This window comes from Chiloscyllium punctatum, chromosome 19 (assembly GCF_047496795.1).
Source record: "Chiloscyllium punctatum isolate Juve2018m chromosome 19, sChiPun1.3, whole genome shotgun sequence".
NCBI lineage: Eukaryota > Metazoa > Chordata > Chondrichthyes > Orectolobiformes > Hemiscylliidae > Chiloscyllium > Chiloscyllium punctatum.
Window position 1 is genome coordinate 91,027,612 of NC_092757.1, and position 16,382 is coordinate 91,043,993.

A 16,382-nucleotide genomic window follows, 5' to 3' on the forward strand; every position below is an offset into this window, starting at 1 on the left:
AGCTGTGCAGCTGGGAGCAACATCAAAGTATTTATTTGGTTCCCCCAGTATGAGTGGGGGACTATCAATGTTGAAAAGTGTGATGCTGGAAAAGCACAGCAGGTCAGGCAGCATCCCAGGAGCAGGAGAATTGACATTTCAGGCATTAGCCCTTCATCAGGAATTGGGGGTGAAAGGGGGATGAGAGATAAATAGGAGGTGAGGTAAAATAAATGGGGGTGAGGTAGCTGGGAAGGTGATAGGTAGATGCAGGTGGGGGGAATGATAGGTCGGAAGGGAGGGTGGAGTGGAGCGGATAGGTGGGAAGGAAGATGGACAGGTAGGTGAGTTCAAGAGAGCAGTGCCAAGTTGGAGGGTTGGATCTGGGATGAGGTGGAGGGAGGGGAGATGAGGAAACTGATGAAGTCAATGTTGATGCTGTGTGATTCCCAAGGGGGATGATGAGTCGTTCTTCCTCCACTTGTTGGGTAGCTTGGATTTGGTATTGGTGGAGGCTCAGGACCTGAGTGTCCTTGCAAAGTAGGGGGGGAACCAACTTGTTTAATAGAGCGTGATGACTCTGCTAAGCTTATCTTTAGTGTGCTTCCCCATTCCATGAGACTCCAGTGTTGACAGTTGGCGGAATTAATGCAGCATCAGAGGCAGACAGCAAAATGGACAGACAGTGCACAAACAAAACTAATTAAAGGATATATAAATAAATGAAGCAAGAGGAGAAAGAGGTTAAAGGAAAGAAGGAAGAAGCAGAAAACTCCATGTAAAAGAAGTCCCATTTTTGAGGATCTAATGGAAAAAAAACTAGCCTTCATTTTGTCTCATTCTGCCGACATGTTTTGTTAGCTACTGGATGGAATGCTAATTGTTTCCATGTCAAGGCACTTTTGAATCTTGTCTGTTTTTTGTTTGTCCTGCAGTCTGCCCTCTCTCAGCAAAGACATATCATCTCTCCTCTTAGAGTCATAGAGATGTACAGCATGGAAATAGACCCTTCAGTCCAACTCATCCATGCTGACCAGATACCCCAACCCAATCTAGTCCCAACTGCCAGCCCCTGGCCCATATCCCTCCAAAAGCCTCCTGTTCATATACCCATTCAGATGCCTTTTAAATGTTGCAATTGTACCAGCCTCCACCACTTCCTCTGGCAGCTCATTCCATACACATACCACCCTCGACATGAAAAAGTTGTCCCTTAGGTCTCTTTTGTATCTTTCCCCTCTCACCCTAAACCTATGCCCGCTAGTTCTGGACTCACCCCACCCCAGGGAAAAGACTTTGTCTATTTACCCTATTCATGCCCCTCATGATTTTGCAAACCTCTATAAGGTCACCCCTCAGCCTTCAACGCTCCAGAGAAAACAACCCTAGCCTATTCAACCTCTCTCTGTACCTCATATCTTCCAACCCTGGCAACATCCTTGTAAATCTTTTCTGAACTCTTTCAAGTTTCACAACATCTTTCCGATGGGAAGGAGACTAGAATTGCACGCAATACTCCGTAAGTGGCCTAACCAATGTTCTGTACAGCCGCAACATGACCTCCCAATGCCTGTACTCAATACGCTGACCAATAAAAGAAAGCATACCAAATGCCTTCTTCACTATCCTATCTACCTGCGACTCCACTTTCAAGGAGCTATGAACCTGCACTCCAAGGTCTCTTTGTTCAGCAACACTCCCTAGGACCTTACAATTAAATGTATAAGTCCTGCTAAGATTTGCTTTCCTAAGATGCAGCACCTCGCACTTATCTGAATTAAACTCCATCTGCCACTTCTCAGCCCATTGGCCCAGCTGATCAAGATCCCACTGTAATCTGAGATAACCTCCTTCGCTGTCCACATCACCTCCAATGTTGGTGTCATCTGCAAACTTAATAACTCTACCTCTTACGCTCATATCCAAATCATTTATATAAATGATGAAAAGTAGTGGACCCAGCACCGATCCTTGTGATACTCCACTGGTCACAGGCCTCCAGTCTGAAAAACAACCCTTAACCACCACACTCTGTCTTCTACCTTTGAGCCAGTTCTGTATCCAAATGGCGAGTTCTCCCTGTATTCCATGAGATGTAACCTTGCTAACCAGTCTCCCATGGGGAACCTTGTCGAATGCCATACTGAAGTCCATATAGATCAGGTCCATCGTTCTGCCCCCATCAAACCTCTTTGTTACTTCTTCAAAAAACTCAGTCAAGTTTGTGAGACATGATTTCCCAATTTGACTTAAATAAACTAAATAAAACATCTCTGCTTGAGAAAGGCGAATGATTGATCATGCAAAACTCATTCTCTATCAATTTTCTTCTTTAGTTTATGGGATGTGGACTGGCTAGGCCAGCATGAATTACATGTCCCTAATTGCCCTTGAGAAGTTAATAGTGATGTGACTTCTTGAACTGTTACAGTTCATAGGTGGAAGGTAAACCCATAGTATTGTTAGGAAAAATGTTCCAGGATTTCCTATACATTTAATTGTTTCATCAGACCTAATGGACATGGAATACTATGTGCAGAATTCTTACCGGGTACCAAAACTGACACATACCCAAAAGTTCATTACCTATTCAATGTAATGAAGCCTTTGCTTTGGGGTTTCTGATGAGAGAAAAAGGAACATTTTGAGAAGATTTGTAGCTCAGGTTGAGGCTCTGGATGTATGTTTGCTTGCTAAGCTGGAAGGTTCATTTCAGACGTTTTGTCACCATACTAGGTAACATCTTCAGTGAGCCTCAGGATGAAGTACTGCTGGTGTTTCCTGCTTTCTGTGTACATGTTGCAACCTTCTAGCTCAGCGAGCAAACCTACATCCAGAAAATAGAACACCAGAGATAAATAAGAATATCAGAACTTAGCCCTCATTTTGTTCAACAGCATTTTGACTCACTTTGAGTTAATTTTAATATTGCACCACTGAGCATATAAACAGATGATTGCAAATTAGTAGTTTATATAATATGATAGTTGACATAACTAATCAATGATAATAATCAAAATAATCTCCAAAGTATTGAGGTTAGACACCTTTGAATTTCTTTTTCGTGTTGGAGCCGGCGGCAAGTAGGAACATTGGGCCACAGAAATAAGTCATTCTGAATGAACAAGCTCAATGACCTAATGCATCTAAATACATTGATTCCATAAGGTTACAATTTATCATTTTACATAAAAGAACTTATAACATGCAATAGTGCTGAGCTAACTACACTCTTGGTGAAAATCAGCTAAATTGGCACTGATCAATGAAAGAACTTAAATGGTCTGGATTGCCCACTATTATAGCCAGCAAAACTAATTGATGTATGGTATCGGGGAAGTTTGCTTTAGGTGTGTAGCATATTACATAGTAGGTGGTAATAAAATGTCCACAAATGTCACTTATTGTATCTGTTGCTCCCGATGCGGTCTCCTCTACATTGGGGACACTGGACACCTCCTTGCAGAGGGCTTTTGGGAACATCTCTGGGACACCCACACTAATCAACCCCACTGCCCCATGGCTAAACATTTTAACTACCCCACTCTGCCGAGGACATGCAGATCCTGGGCCTCCTCCATCACCACTCCCTCACCTCCCGACGCCTGGAGGAAGAATGCTTCATCTTCATCCTCGGAACACTTCAACCCCAGGGTATCAATCAGTTTCCTCATTTCCCCTCCCACCACCTTACTCCAGTTCCAACCTGCCAGTTTAGCACCATTCTCATGACCTGTCCTACCTGCCAATCTTCCTTCTCACCTATCCGCTCCACCCTCCTCTCCGACCTATCACCTTTACCCCTCCATCCACCTATTGCACTCTTAGCTACCTTCTCCCCAGCCCCACCCCCCTCCCATTTATCTCTCCATCCCAGAGGCGCCAGGCTCACTCCTGATGAAGGGCTACTGCCCAAAATGTCGATTTTCCTGCTTCTCGGATGCTGCCTGCCCTGCTGTCCTTTTCCAGCACCACTTTAATCTTGACTCTGATCTCCAGCATCTGCAGTCCTCACTTTCGCCTCAGTAATAAAAATTACTTCTACTCAGAAACAACAAAGCTCAGCAAATGGAAGAAGAAAGAAAAAGCTGGAGAGAAAAAGGATACAAAGATAATGAAAATGGGAAGAAAGTGGTAAAAAGAATTTCGAAAAAAATAAGTTATCAAGATGAAGGCCTAACCTTTCTAAGAGTCAGAACGAGATGCTGTCATATTGGGGGGGGGGGGGGGGGGGGTGAAATACTCATTTTTTTTTCCTTTCTCCGTTCTAGTTTTCTGTTTGTATTTGTTTTCAATCAATATGATTTTCATTTACTTATTTCAGCATGGCCATATGTGGTCTTGTATCCTGATATAATGAAGCAGAGGGGAGTTAGAGTAATTTGAACTTCTGTGCTTGCATATCTATCGCCTGTATGCAAACTGTTTAGAAACTATAAAGCTTTGTTTGCTGCATTATTGATGAAGAGTTTAGAAATGCAGATGTCACAAAGGCTTCATTCAACATTCTGCAGGTTTGCTAGCTCAATCAAGTTACTGCACTATCCAAAATCAAAACACAGCAAAGTAGGCAATTTGTGTCATTTCAAATAAAGAGCTTTCTCAACCCCCCACATAAAACCTTTTGTTAATAAATACAAGAATAAAAGTTGTGAGGCTTTGCTTCTGGAGGGCCACCATGGTAGGGTGGGAGGCTCCCTAGTTAGATTATTTTGAAATACAAGCCCCCATCACGCAGGTTCCTTAGTACTGTAAAGGAATGATAGAGGCTTAAGTATAACAAAATCGAATGGTATTTTTGAATTGTGATAACACAAATTCAAATAGATTATAAAGGGAGCAAACCAAACATTGTTTTGTAATTCACAATTCCTCTCAAACTTGGCAATCAAGAGGAAAAAAAATCATGTTTCATTCCCAACTGATGGGAACAGTTGTAAATCTAACATGTGGAGTTCACTATCAAAGGAGGCTGAATGAGTCAGCTGCAAGATCCAGCTTCTTTTCCATGAAGCTCTCTATGTTTAAAACAAATGAGCAATATTTTAAAGCTGCTATAAACTGTTGACTTCAGTTGACAGGAATATGGGACACAACTGGGTTAATGGTAAAGGTTCTTAATGCATTGTGCCAGGGTGACCTTATAGAGTGTTATAACATCATGAGGGGCATAGAGAAGGTAAATAGACAAGGTCTTTTCGCAGGGTTGGGGGAAGTTCAGAACCAGGGCATAGGTTTAGGGTGAGAGGGGAAACATTTAAAAGGGACCTAAGGGACAACATTTTCATGCCAAGGGTTGAACGAGTATAGAATGAGCTGCCAGAGGATGGAGGCTAGTACAATTACAACATTTAAAAGGTATCTGGATGGATATATGAATAGGAAGGGTTTGGAGGGATATGGGCCTCATTCCTGATTAAGGGCTCTTGCCCAAAATGTCAATTCTACTATTCCTCGGATACTGTCAGACCTGCTGTGCTTTTCCAGCATTCCACTTGTGACTTAGAGGGATATGGGCCAAGTGCTGGCAAATGGGACCAGATTAATTTAGAATATCTGGTTGGCACAGACAAGTTGGACCGAAGGGTCTGTTTCTATTCTGTACATCTCTATGATCTATGTGATAGATCATATTAAAGCAACATCATATGACTTAATACTTTTTTTACGTTTATATAGTTATTCCTATAAAGAGGTTTGAGACTCCCATTATATTTTAAAGTGTCAACATCATAAAAAAGAGCAACTGGTTGCTTTGGCAATTTTTAAAACTAGGAACCATAGGTATGCAAGCACAGCCTAGTCTCTAAATTCCTCTCCATTAAGAGAATTTAAGCTTTAGGAACAGATCTGGGGATAAGAAAAAGATGATTAGTTTAAATACAGTTCTAGCTCAAGAATGGAATAATGGAAAAAAGTACAGAATGAACTAAGTGATATGTCAGTGGTTGAGAAATAGGTGAAATTTATATGAAATCTTGCACATGGAGAGCAAAAATGGGCAATGTTAGTTTTGTATGTTAGGTAGTGAAATAGGCAAGCACAAACTTGAAAGAAGCTTCAAAACATTGATACTGAACCATCCAACAACATTCAATCTCCAGTGTCATTGTTAAACAACATAACTAAACAAAAGAGTACAAGGCAGAGAAAGCCTTGATAAACTTTACACATCTCAGAGCATGTTTTGAATGTAGCATCACTTCTGGTTCTGAGAAACAAGGGAAATGTTCAAAAACAGGAAGTAATGCAGAGGGGAAAATAACAAGGTTAACCTCCAGTTTTGCGGTCTGAGTTAGGAGGAAAGACTTGGAGATTTCAACCCGCTAATGATGCCCCTGGGGGGTAATCTTATAGATATCCTTTTTGATTTATTTTGTTAAGTGAAAAAACTAAAAAGTGTAATGGATTCAAATTGCAAAAAGATAATTGTAAACCTGTTGGACTATAACCTGGTATTGCTGATTTGTAACTTTGTCCACCCCAGTCCAACACTGGCACCTCTGCATCATAAAAGATAATTCCCAGCAATGGTACTAAAATCTATTTTGAGTGCACCTACAAGCCACCAGAAAGAATGCTGAAGATAAAAATTCCTTTAAACACTACAATCAGTGGGGAAGAACACAGGATTACTCTGGTTGAATTAAGATGGACTGAATAGCCATTCTCACAAGCTGAGTATATTGTGTTTTTAACAATGGATACTAAGGACTGAGAGTGGGATAGTGATGCTAGCTCACAACACAGAAATAACACAAAAGTTTAAAAATCACATACGAGAGAACAGTCTTATTTTAAAAACTAGAAATGAAAGTAAACATTTTCCTCAATGGAAGAAAAGTTCACAAAAAAGTAGCATTGGGTGGAATGGTGTTCCTCATTCATGGTGTTTGAGATTTTTTGATTGAATGCTACCTGATATATTGCTCCTCTCAGTTTAAGTTGGTGTGTCATCAACAAGTTCTGAGCAACAATATCAGGCCTAATAGTTATTTCTGATTCAAAAACAGAACTTGCTACAGAAGCTCAGCAGTTCTGGCAGCGACTGTGGTGAGAAAGCTGAGTTAACGTTTTGGGTCCAGTGTTCTTTTTTGTTCAGTTATTTCTGATTATTGTACGGTGCATGGACTTTGAGGCTTTTCTGCATATAAAGATTGTAACTTATGTCATGCAGCCAGGAAAGCTGTTTTTCCCTTTGTATTGTACTTATGCTTTTTGTTTCCTCAAGTTTCACTTGCTTCTATTCTTCTAATAATTAGGCTGTGAAACTGGCTGGTCGGACCCCAGTCTGGGGTCACAATTCCTTCCTATCAACTTTTTCACTGCTGAGGAAGCCTAAAGGAACATCGTCTTAAAATCCGAGCTAGGCCCTCCAGGAGAGTATTTCAGAAATGTTTCTCCATATAAAGGATGACAGACACATTGAACTCTCTTCTATGAAAAGCAGATGATGCTAGTTCACTTAATTATCTTAAACTTGAGACTGAATGATTTTTACAAGCTAAGGGTATTATGGAATTGATACAGATCAGCCATGATCTCCCTGAATGGCAAAATAATTACTGGCTTTTTCTATACTCATGTTAATGCTTTGAGCATCAGGAGTCAGGTGATCCTGATATCAGTAAAATTATGATTTATTTAAATAAAATTAAAATAAAAAGGGAAAGCTGCCATCATCTTACCAGACCATACGGCTGCTCTTTCGTTAGAAAGAGAGAATGGTGGCATTTTAACTTGAGGATCACTACATATCAGGTAAGGGGAAAGGTTGAGAAGGAGAATCCTTAATGGTCACCTCAGTTGGTGTAGGAATTGAACCCATCACTCTGCATTGCAAACCACCTCTCCTTCCATCTGAGCTAACTGAACCTCAGAAATAAATCCAGGCAGAGGTGTAAAAGGGACTGTTGATTCACTATTATGTAGTCAGAAATGACATCGAATTAGTGCTGTGGTAGTCAGCATATTATTACTAGGTTTGCTTGTTTGGACCATCATTGCCACATGGCTCACAGATTGCATAGGATTCTCTTGCATTTTCAACATCATCATGATGTGTTGCCATTGGCAAGATAACTGCAATATTGTAGGAATAAAATGGTTATTCTTTCCTTTCATGAAGTGATCTGTATATTGTATTCTCTCTGACTAGCTTAATTTGGAGTCTAAGTTTGTGAAAATTGATGTAAATTACCACCAGCTGTACCTTCCCACAATGGCACCAATCTTATGTCTATAGACATTTAATTTTAAGCCACACAGACACAAAAAATGATGCATAGAATATTCCAATGTCAATGGAACCTGTTTAGTGTGTAGATTGCTTGTGTCTCTCATGATATTATCTGATGCACTAACCCTACTCACTGCTCCCATCCTTGTTCACTCAAAGATCCTGCTAATAGTTCTTTGGTGGTTTTGACAAGTTCTAGTTTTATTCCAAATAAAACTTACTTATGCCTGAGAATGACTAGATCTGGTACTTTTCCCTATCAGCTGATGATTAATTCTGGAAATAACTTATTTTTTCCTGTACTGCAGAGTCTGTTTAAATAAAACAACCTGTATTCTCTCACTTGAGGAGTACTGCATAATCATACTAACTACTGACAGAACATGTTTACAGGTTTCCTGGCCAATAGTTATCAATTCCTAAAAACACATTATCTGGTCATTATCATTTTGCTGTCAATGGGAGCTCTGGGCAAGTTACCAAAGCAATTATGCTTCACTTTGGGATGTCCTGGGATTGCAATGGACACTATCTAAATGTAAGTTATTTTCCTTTTACTAGATTTTATTTCATCAGGTTGAACCTTTTCACTCTGCTTTCTTCGTTAAAATATTCTGCACTTTTTGCAGATCATCAAGCTACTTGCAAACAAAGAAAATGCACAGAAAGGAGGTGTGGATGGTGGGGGTGATTGGAAAATAACATTAAAACTGCTTGAGAATAAGGACAGTACAACTGAAACAAAATTACAGGTCACAGAAGATCCAGCAGCATCTTAAATGAGAAAAAATAGGTTAAGATTTCAGATCTATGTCCACATTAGAGCATATTCACACCCAAAATGTTAACCCTTTGCATCTGCTGCATAATCCCAATATTCCTTGTGGAAATTGTTTTTTTTAAATGTTTGTTTAAATATCTGGAATGGAGATAAAACAGACATTAAAATTATCTTTTTGCAACAAAAAAAAACATGATTGAGCTTTACTGGAATGAAAAAGGGGTGAAAGGGAAACAGTGCTCTTTATGTGAGTTAGCTCACTTGCTGTGAAACTCAAAGCAGTGAGATGCCAGAGCAATGTGATGTTAGTGGCTGCTGTAATCACAGACTTCTGTCCAGCAGCAAACTGCAAAAATAGCAGCAGCTGCTGCTCCTTTCCACCAATCGACAGACATTTGAACACCTCCCAGCCAATTACCAGGCGAGTGACTGCACAAACATGGAATTATTGGTTCGGGCGGATGCTAACATGAACACTGGCTTTTCCTTCTGACTGCACTTGTATTCTTCATCTCTTCCCCCTTCTCCTCCTCCCAGGCATAGCTACATTAGCAAACACCTGATATCCATCTCAACCTGTACTTCTTCACAGATCAAACTGCTACCACCTTTCTGCAGGCAGTAGTTGCAATTTACCGCAAAGCTATTAGACTTCAAAATCAGCCCAAAGCTTCACACACTGGGCTTCAATATTTAACCCCAAGGTAACAGCCTGAAAATCATTTCAAGTCAGAAAATAAAAGCTAGTGCAGAATGCTTTTATTTTCATTCCGCCAGTATGAAGCCCACTCTTCAGGCAAATCTATGACCTTCAGTGCCTGTTGTGCACGTGGCCTGCATAGCTGTCATCCTCAAGAATCTTTCCATTCTGGCTGAATTTTACTTTTCTGGACAATTTGACAAATTTTCAAAAATCAGATGAAAAATGTTTTGAATTTCATTTCTTTTTCACCACAAATGTTGAGCAATAATCTCTCTTCGGTTACTAAATCAATATTGTTCCTTTTCAATCTGAAATGCTCTGATCTATGTCCTTACGAAAAGACAACAGCAGGTGGAAGGTGCTAAGCGATTCTTTACTAATCACTACTTGAAAGCCTGGCGTTAGCTGGCAATTTCTGGGCTAATTGATAATTACTATGGTTTATATGGAGGCATTAAAATAGACAGTTACAGGTTTAGCACAGGCTCTGAGTTAGAAGTATCCCACATGAAGCTTTGGATGCATTGGCTTACAATGGAATATTGCAGGATATGAGGGAGAGGGCACAAAGGGTCCATGAGGCACTGGCAATCCTGGTAGAGGGTGTCCAGTGATGGGGAGGCATCCTTTAACTGGCAGATGGGTAAAAGTTCACTTTGCTTTCTTGCTTCTCCTCTTCACTCTGCTGCAGCAGCTGATGCTATTTTGCCTGTCCTCAATCCTTCCTCCCAACCCTCAATGAGACCAGCTTTGTGACTTGAGAACAGTGATTTCCAGCAGGATGGCCATGACAAAGCACTCCAATGGTTCTGTGGAGTAGCATACCACTCACTCTTTGAATACTCCTCAAAAAACCTCCATGAAAATGTTAATAGATTATTGGTGAAGTCACAGAGCATAGCAACAGACCCTTTGGTCCAACCAGATCACATTGACCATGTTCCCAAACTAAACTAGTCCCACTTGCCTGAATTTGGCTTGTATCCCTACAAATCTTTCTGATTCATGTACTTACTCAAATATCTTTTAAATATTAGATTAGATTAGATTACTTACAGTGTGGAAACAGGCCCTTCAGCCCAACAAGTCCACACCGACGCGCCGAAGCACACCCACCCATACCCCTACATTTACCCGTCATTTAACACTATGGGCAATTTAGCGTGGCCAATTCACCTAACCTGCACATTTTTGGACTTTGGGAGGAAACCCACGCAGACACGGGGAGAATGTGCAAACTCCACACAGACAGTCGCCTGAGGCGGGAAATGAACCCGGGTCTCTGGCGCTGTGAGGCAGCAGTGCTAACCACTGTGCCACTGTGCCGCCCTAAATTGTAACTGTACTTGCAAACATCAGTTCCTCTGGTAGTTCATTCCACACGCTAACAACTCTTTGTGTAAAAAATAAACTACTTTTCCTTCCTCACAAATTTTAATCTTAATCATGCAAAAGATTTAAAAAACTCTTTAAAAAAATCAAGCATTTAGCTGAAACAATAAAAAAAAAGCCTCCTCCTTAAGTCCTCCAACTGTCAGCTTTCAATCTCCAGATAAATAGGCCTCTCCACAAGCTCCATATGTAAAACAATCTCTCATTCTACATGTATTTTATTTCACATCTTGTTGAAGTATAAAGTTTCAAACATTTTTTAAAAATCCTTCTCCAGATCGAAACTTGACAAACACTTGGAGCCCAAACTAATTTTGGGGGGGAAAAATTTTCCTTCTTCGCGATGTAAAACAATCTCTCCTTCATATATTTTTTTTCAGTTTGAAACACTAAGCAGAAGTTTTCCACTAATTTATTGTTGTATCATTATGAAATGTACTGAAACGAATGGAAAATATCTGTACTTTAACCCAGTGCTCGATGACCTACTTTGTTCACAACACCCTGATTTTAAAAATCACATCTTTTAACTGCAATTAGAGTATCTATCTCTGCCAACCTTTCAAGCTGCAAGTTGCTCAGCCCACCACCCTCTTTTTCTCACATTGCTCGATGGCCTTGCTGCATTCTTTATCTGTAACCTCCTTTAACCTTACATTATCCCTAGACTCCTCTAATTTTGTCCTCTTTGAAATCCTCGATAGTCACTGATCCATAATCAGCGGCTGTGCATTCAGTTTGCCTCAGCTGTAAATTTAGAAATGTTCTTCTTTAGTGTCTCTACTATTCCTTGAAGATATTCCTTAAATGTGTTTTGCCATTTTTTTACAGGAAGGATCTATTTCTGTCAGCAGAGAGGTCAACAATCAGGACATAAAACAAAAGTGACTATAGAAAGATTAGAGGGGAGTCGAGAAGCAATTTCTTTTCACCTAGAGAGTGGTGGGGGTTTGCAACTTACTGCCTGAAAGAGTGGCAGAGATAAGTAGCTAACTGTAGTTAAAAAAGAAGCTATAGGCCAAGGGCTGGAAGATGAATTAAATTGAATAAGTATTTTGCTGTTGACATGAATGTGATGGGTCTGATGGACTTCTTTGTGTCATGAATCTTTTTTATGCTTCTCCCTCTTTATGTGACTCGGTGTCAAATTTTATTTAATAACATCCCTGTGACATAGTTTGAGATGTTTCCTATCCTTTAAAGCACTATATCTGAATTTTTGTTGTCTTAATGATCCATTTAGAGTCTAATCAAAGTAAAATGAAACATTCTGATCAGTTGAATGCCTAATTTCCCAAAGTGTTTGGTGATACAACTCATAATGGACAGCAGTGCATGGTACTCATGGAAGAATTATGACAAATTCATAGGTGCCAACTAAATCAATTCAATTCAGACTTCTGAGCAGATATAAATTTTGATTTTTTTTCTTTTAAAGGCTATGATCAATCAACATGAAACATAGGACTGACGAACCAATAAACAGAAGGATGAAACTTAAGTATTTTCTCTTGATGTTCACTTAATAGTAACTTCATCATTAAAAAAAAGAGTTTTGAAAATATTTAACAGAATAAAATGGTATGGGTGTAACCCACTTCAATAATTTGCACACCCTTTTATGGAAATTTGTTCAACACAAGCAATGGGCACATAGTCTATCCCTGTTGCTCAGAAGGGAAGGGGGAAATGAGCAAAGCATTAGTCACTGGGGACTCCATAGTGAGGGGAACAGATAGGAAGTTCTGTGGGAATGAGAGAGACTCTGGTTGGTGTGTTGACTCGCAGATGCCAGGGTTTGGATTGTGTTTTTGGGATCTTTGAGAGGGAGGGGGGAATAGCCCCAAGTCATGGTTCACATAGGTAGGAAAAGGGATGTGAATTTAAGGCAGAAATTCAGGGAGCTAGGGCGGAAGCTTATTGCGAGAACAAACAGAGTTGTTATCTCTGGTTTGTTACCTGTGCCACGTGCTAGTAAGGAGAGGAATAGGGAGAAAGAGAAGTTAAACACGTGGCTACAGGGATAGAACAAAGAACAAAGAAAATTTACAGCCCAGGAACAGGCCCTTCGGCCCTCCAAGCCTGAACCGATCCACATGTACTGTCTAAACCTATTGGTCAATTCCTAAGCATCTGTATCCCTCTGCTCCCCACCTACTCATGCATCTGTCCAGACGCATCTTAAATGAATCTACTGTGCCTGCCTCTACCACCTCTGCTGGCATTGCGTTCCAAACGCCCACCACCCTCTGTGTGAAGTACTTGCCGCCTGTATCCCCCTTAAAATTTCCACCTCTCACCTTGAAAGCATGAGCTTTTGTTATTGAATCCTTCACCCTGGGAAAAAGCTTGTCTCTATCCACCCGGTCTATATCCTTCATGATTTTATAAACCTCAATCAGTTCCCCCCTCAATCTCCTTTTTTCTAGTGAAAATAAACCTAACCTACTCAACCTCTCTAAATAGCTAGCACTTTCCATACCAGGCAACATCCTCGTAAACCTTCTCTGCACCCTCTCCTAAGCGTCCACATCCTTTTGGTAATGTGGCGACCAGAAATGTACACAGTATTCTAAATGCGGCCAAACCAATGTCTTGTACAAGGTTAACATGACTTGCCAGCTCTTATACCCAATACCCCATCCGATGAAGGCAAGCATACTATATGCCTTCTTGATCACTCTATCTACATGTGCAGCAACCTTCGGGGTACAATGGACCTGCACTCCCAGATCTCTCTGCCCATCAACTTTTCCCAAGGCTCTTCCGTTCATTGTATAATTCGCTCTAGAATTGGTCTTGCCTAAATGCATCACCTCGCATTTGTCTGGATTGAAAGCCATCTGCCACTTTTCCGCCCAACTCTCCAGTCTATCTATATCCTCCTGTATTCTCTGACAGTCCCTTATGCTTTCTGCTACTCCACCAATCTTTGTGTCATCTACACACTTGCTGATCATACCAACCGTGCTGTCTTCTAGATCATTTATGTATATTACAAACAACAGTGGCCCCAATACTGATCCCTGTGGAACACTGCTGGTTACCTTTCTCCATTTCAAGAAACTCCCTTCAACTATTACTCTCTGTCTCCTGTTGCTCAACCAGTTCTTTATCCACCTAGCTAGAACACCCTGCACACTATGTGACTTCACTTTCTCCATTAGTCTACAATGGGGAACCTTATCAAATGCCTTACTAAAGTCTATGTATATGACATCAACAGCCCTTCCTTCATCTAACAACTTGGTCACTTCCGTGAAGTTCTATTAAGGTGGTAAGGCGCGATTTCCCCCACACAAAACCATGTTGCCCATCACTGACAAGCTCATTCCTTTCCAAATATAAATAGATCCTATCTCTCAGTACCCTCTCCAGCAACTTCCCAACCACTGACGTCAGGCTCACTGGTCTGTAGTTACCCAGAATATCCCTACTACCCTTCTTGTACAGGGGGACAACATGAGCAACCCTCCAGTCCTCCAGCACCTCACCTGTATTTAAGGATGGCACAAAGATATCTGTCAGGGCCCCAGCTATTTCCTCTCTCGCCTCCCTCAGCAACCTGGGATAAATCTCATTCGGTCCTGGGGATTTGTCCACCTTAATAACCTCTAGCATACCCAACACATCTTCCCTACTTATACCAATGTGATCCAGACTAATCAAACGTCTATCTCTAATCTCAAGATTCATCATGTTCCTCTCCTCAGTGAACACTGATGCAATGTAATCATTCAGAATCTCACCCATTTTCTCAGGTTTGGCACACAGCCTTCCTTCATTATTTTTTAGTGGACCAATCCTTTCTCTAGTTACCCGCTTGCTTCATACATAAGAATAAAATGCTTTGGGATTTTCCTTAATTCTGCTTGCTAAAGCTATTTCATGACCCCTACTCTTCTGATATTCCTTCAGGGTGCATTCTGTTCTTAGCTGACTAGACCTTATGTACGCTTCCCTTTTCCTCTTGGATAGCCGTACAATTTCTCCTGTCATCTATGGTTCACGAATCTTGCCCTTCCTATCCTTTGCGTTCAACGGAACATGCCTATCCTGCGCTGCCATTAACCTATCGTTGAAAGCCTCCCACATCTCAAATGTGGACTTCCCTTCAAATAGCTGTGTCCAATCCACATTTCCCAGCTTCTGCCTAATTTTCGAGAGAAGAAGGTTGAGGGATGACTTAATTGAGACATGCAAGATAATCAGAGGGTTTGACAGTGTGGACAGTGAGAGCTATCAGCTTTGACAAAGGGTCAGTTAGACTCAAAAAGTCAGCTCTTTTCTCTCCTTACAGATACTGCCAGACCTGCTGAGATTTTCCAGCATTTTCTCTTTTGGACAGAGAGAGCCTTTTTTCCTCAGATGGCGATGGCTAGCACGAGGGGACGTAGCTTTAAATTCAGGGGGTGATAGGTATAGGACAGATGTCAGAGGTAGTTTCTTTACTCAGAGAGTAGTAGTGGCGTGGAACACACTGCCTGCAACAGTAGTAGACTCGCTGACCTTAAGGGCATTTGAATAGTCATTGGATAGACCGACGGATGAAAATGGAATAGTGTAGGATAGATGGGCTTCAGACTGGTTCCACAGGTTAGCACAACATCAAGGGCTGAAGGGCCTGTACCGCGCTGTAATGTTCTATGTTCTATGTCCTGCAAAGAATTTCATCCAAAGTGTCAATCAGATTTTCTCTTTCAGAGCACTTTTTTTATTTAGTACAGTGGCTTCAGATATCTTTGGGTGAAGATCTGTATTGACTTTATCCATGTCCCTCATAATTTTACACACCTCAATCAGATTTCCTCCCTTGGCCTTCTCTGCTCTACGAAGAATAACGCCAATCTATCTAGTCTCTCTTCGTATCTGAAATGCCCACGCAATATTCTAATGGACTTCCTCTGCACCCTCTCTAATGCATTCCCATTTGTCCTATCGTGTGGTGACCAGAAGTGTGCGCAATAATCCAGCTGTGGCCAAAACAACATCTTAGACAGCTCCATTATAAGGTTCCAGCCTTTTTATTCAATGCCTCAACTAAAAGCCAAGTGTCCCAAATGGTTTCTTAACCACCCTATCTACTTGTCCTGCTGCCTTGAAGGGTCTATGTACATGCACACTGTACCAAGGTCTCACTCATCCTCAGTTACTACCCAGAGCGCAACCGTTTATCATGTACTCTCTTTCCTTATTTGTCCTCCTAAAATTCATTTTTTCACATTTCTTAGAATTAAACTCACTGTTCATCCCATCTGACCAGCCTGTCTACATTTTCATATGGTCTA

General features: G+C 40.9%; 1 protein-coding gene across 4 annotated transcripts in view; it reads right to left on the bottom strand.

The window, feature by feature from the left end:
• bcas3 (BCAS3 microtubule associated cell migration factor) overlaps positions 1-16,382 on the bottom strand; it is a 1,192,206-nt gene that overhangs the window by 310,825 nt on the left and 864,999 nt on the right. The window lies entirely within an intron of this gene.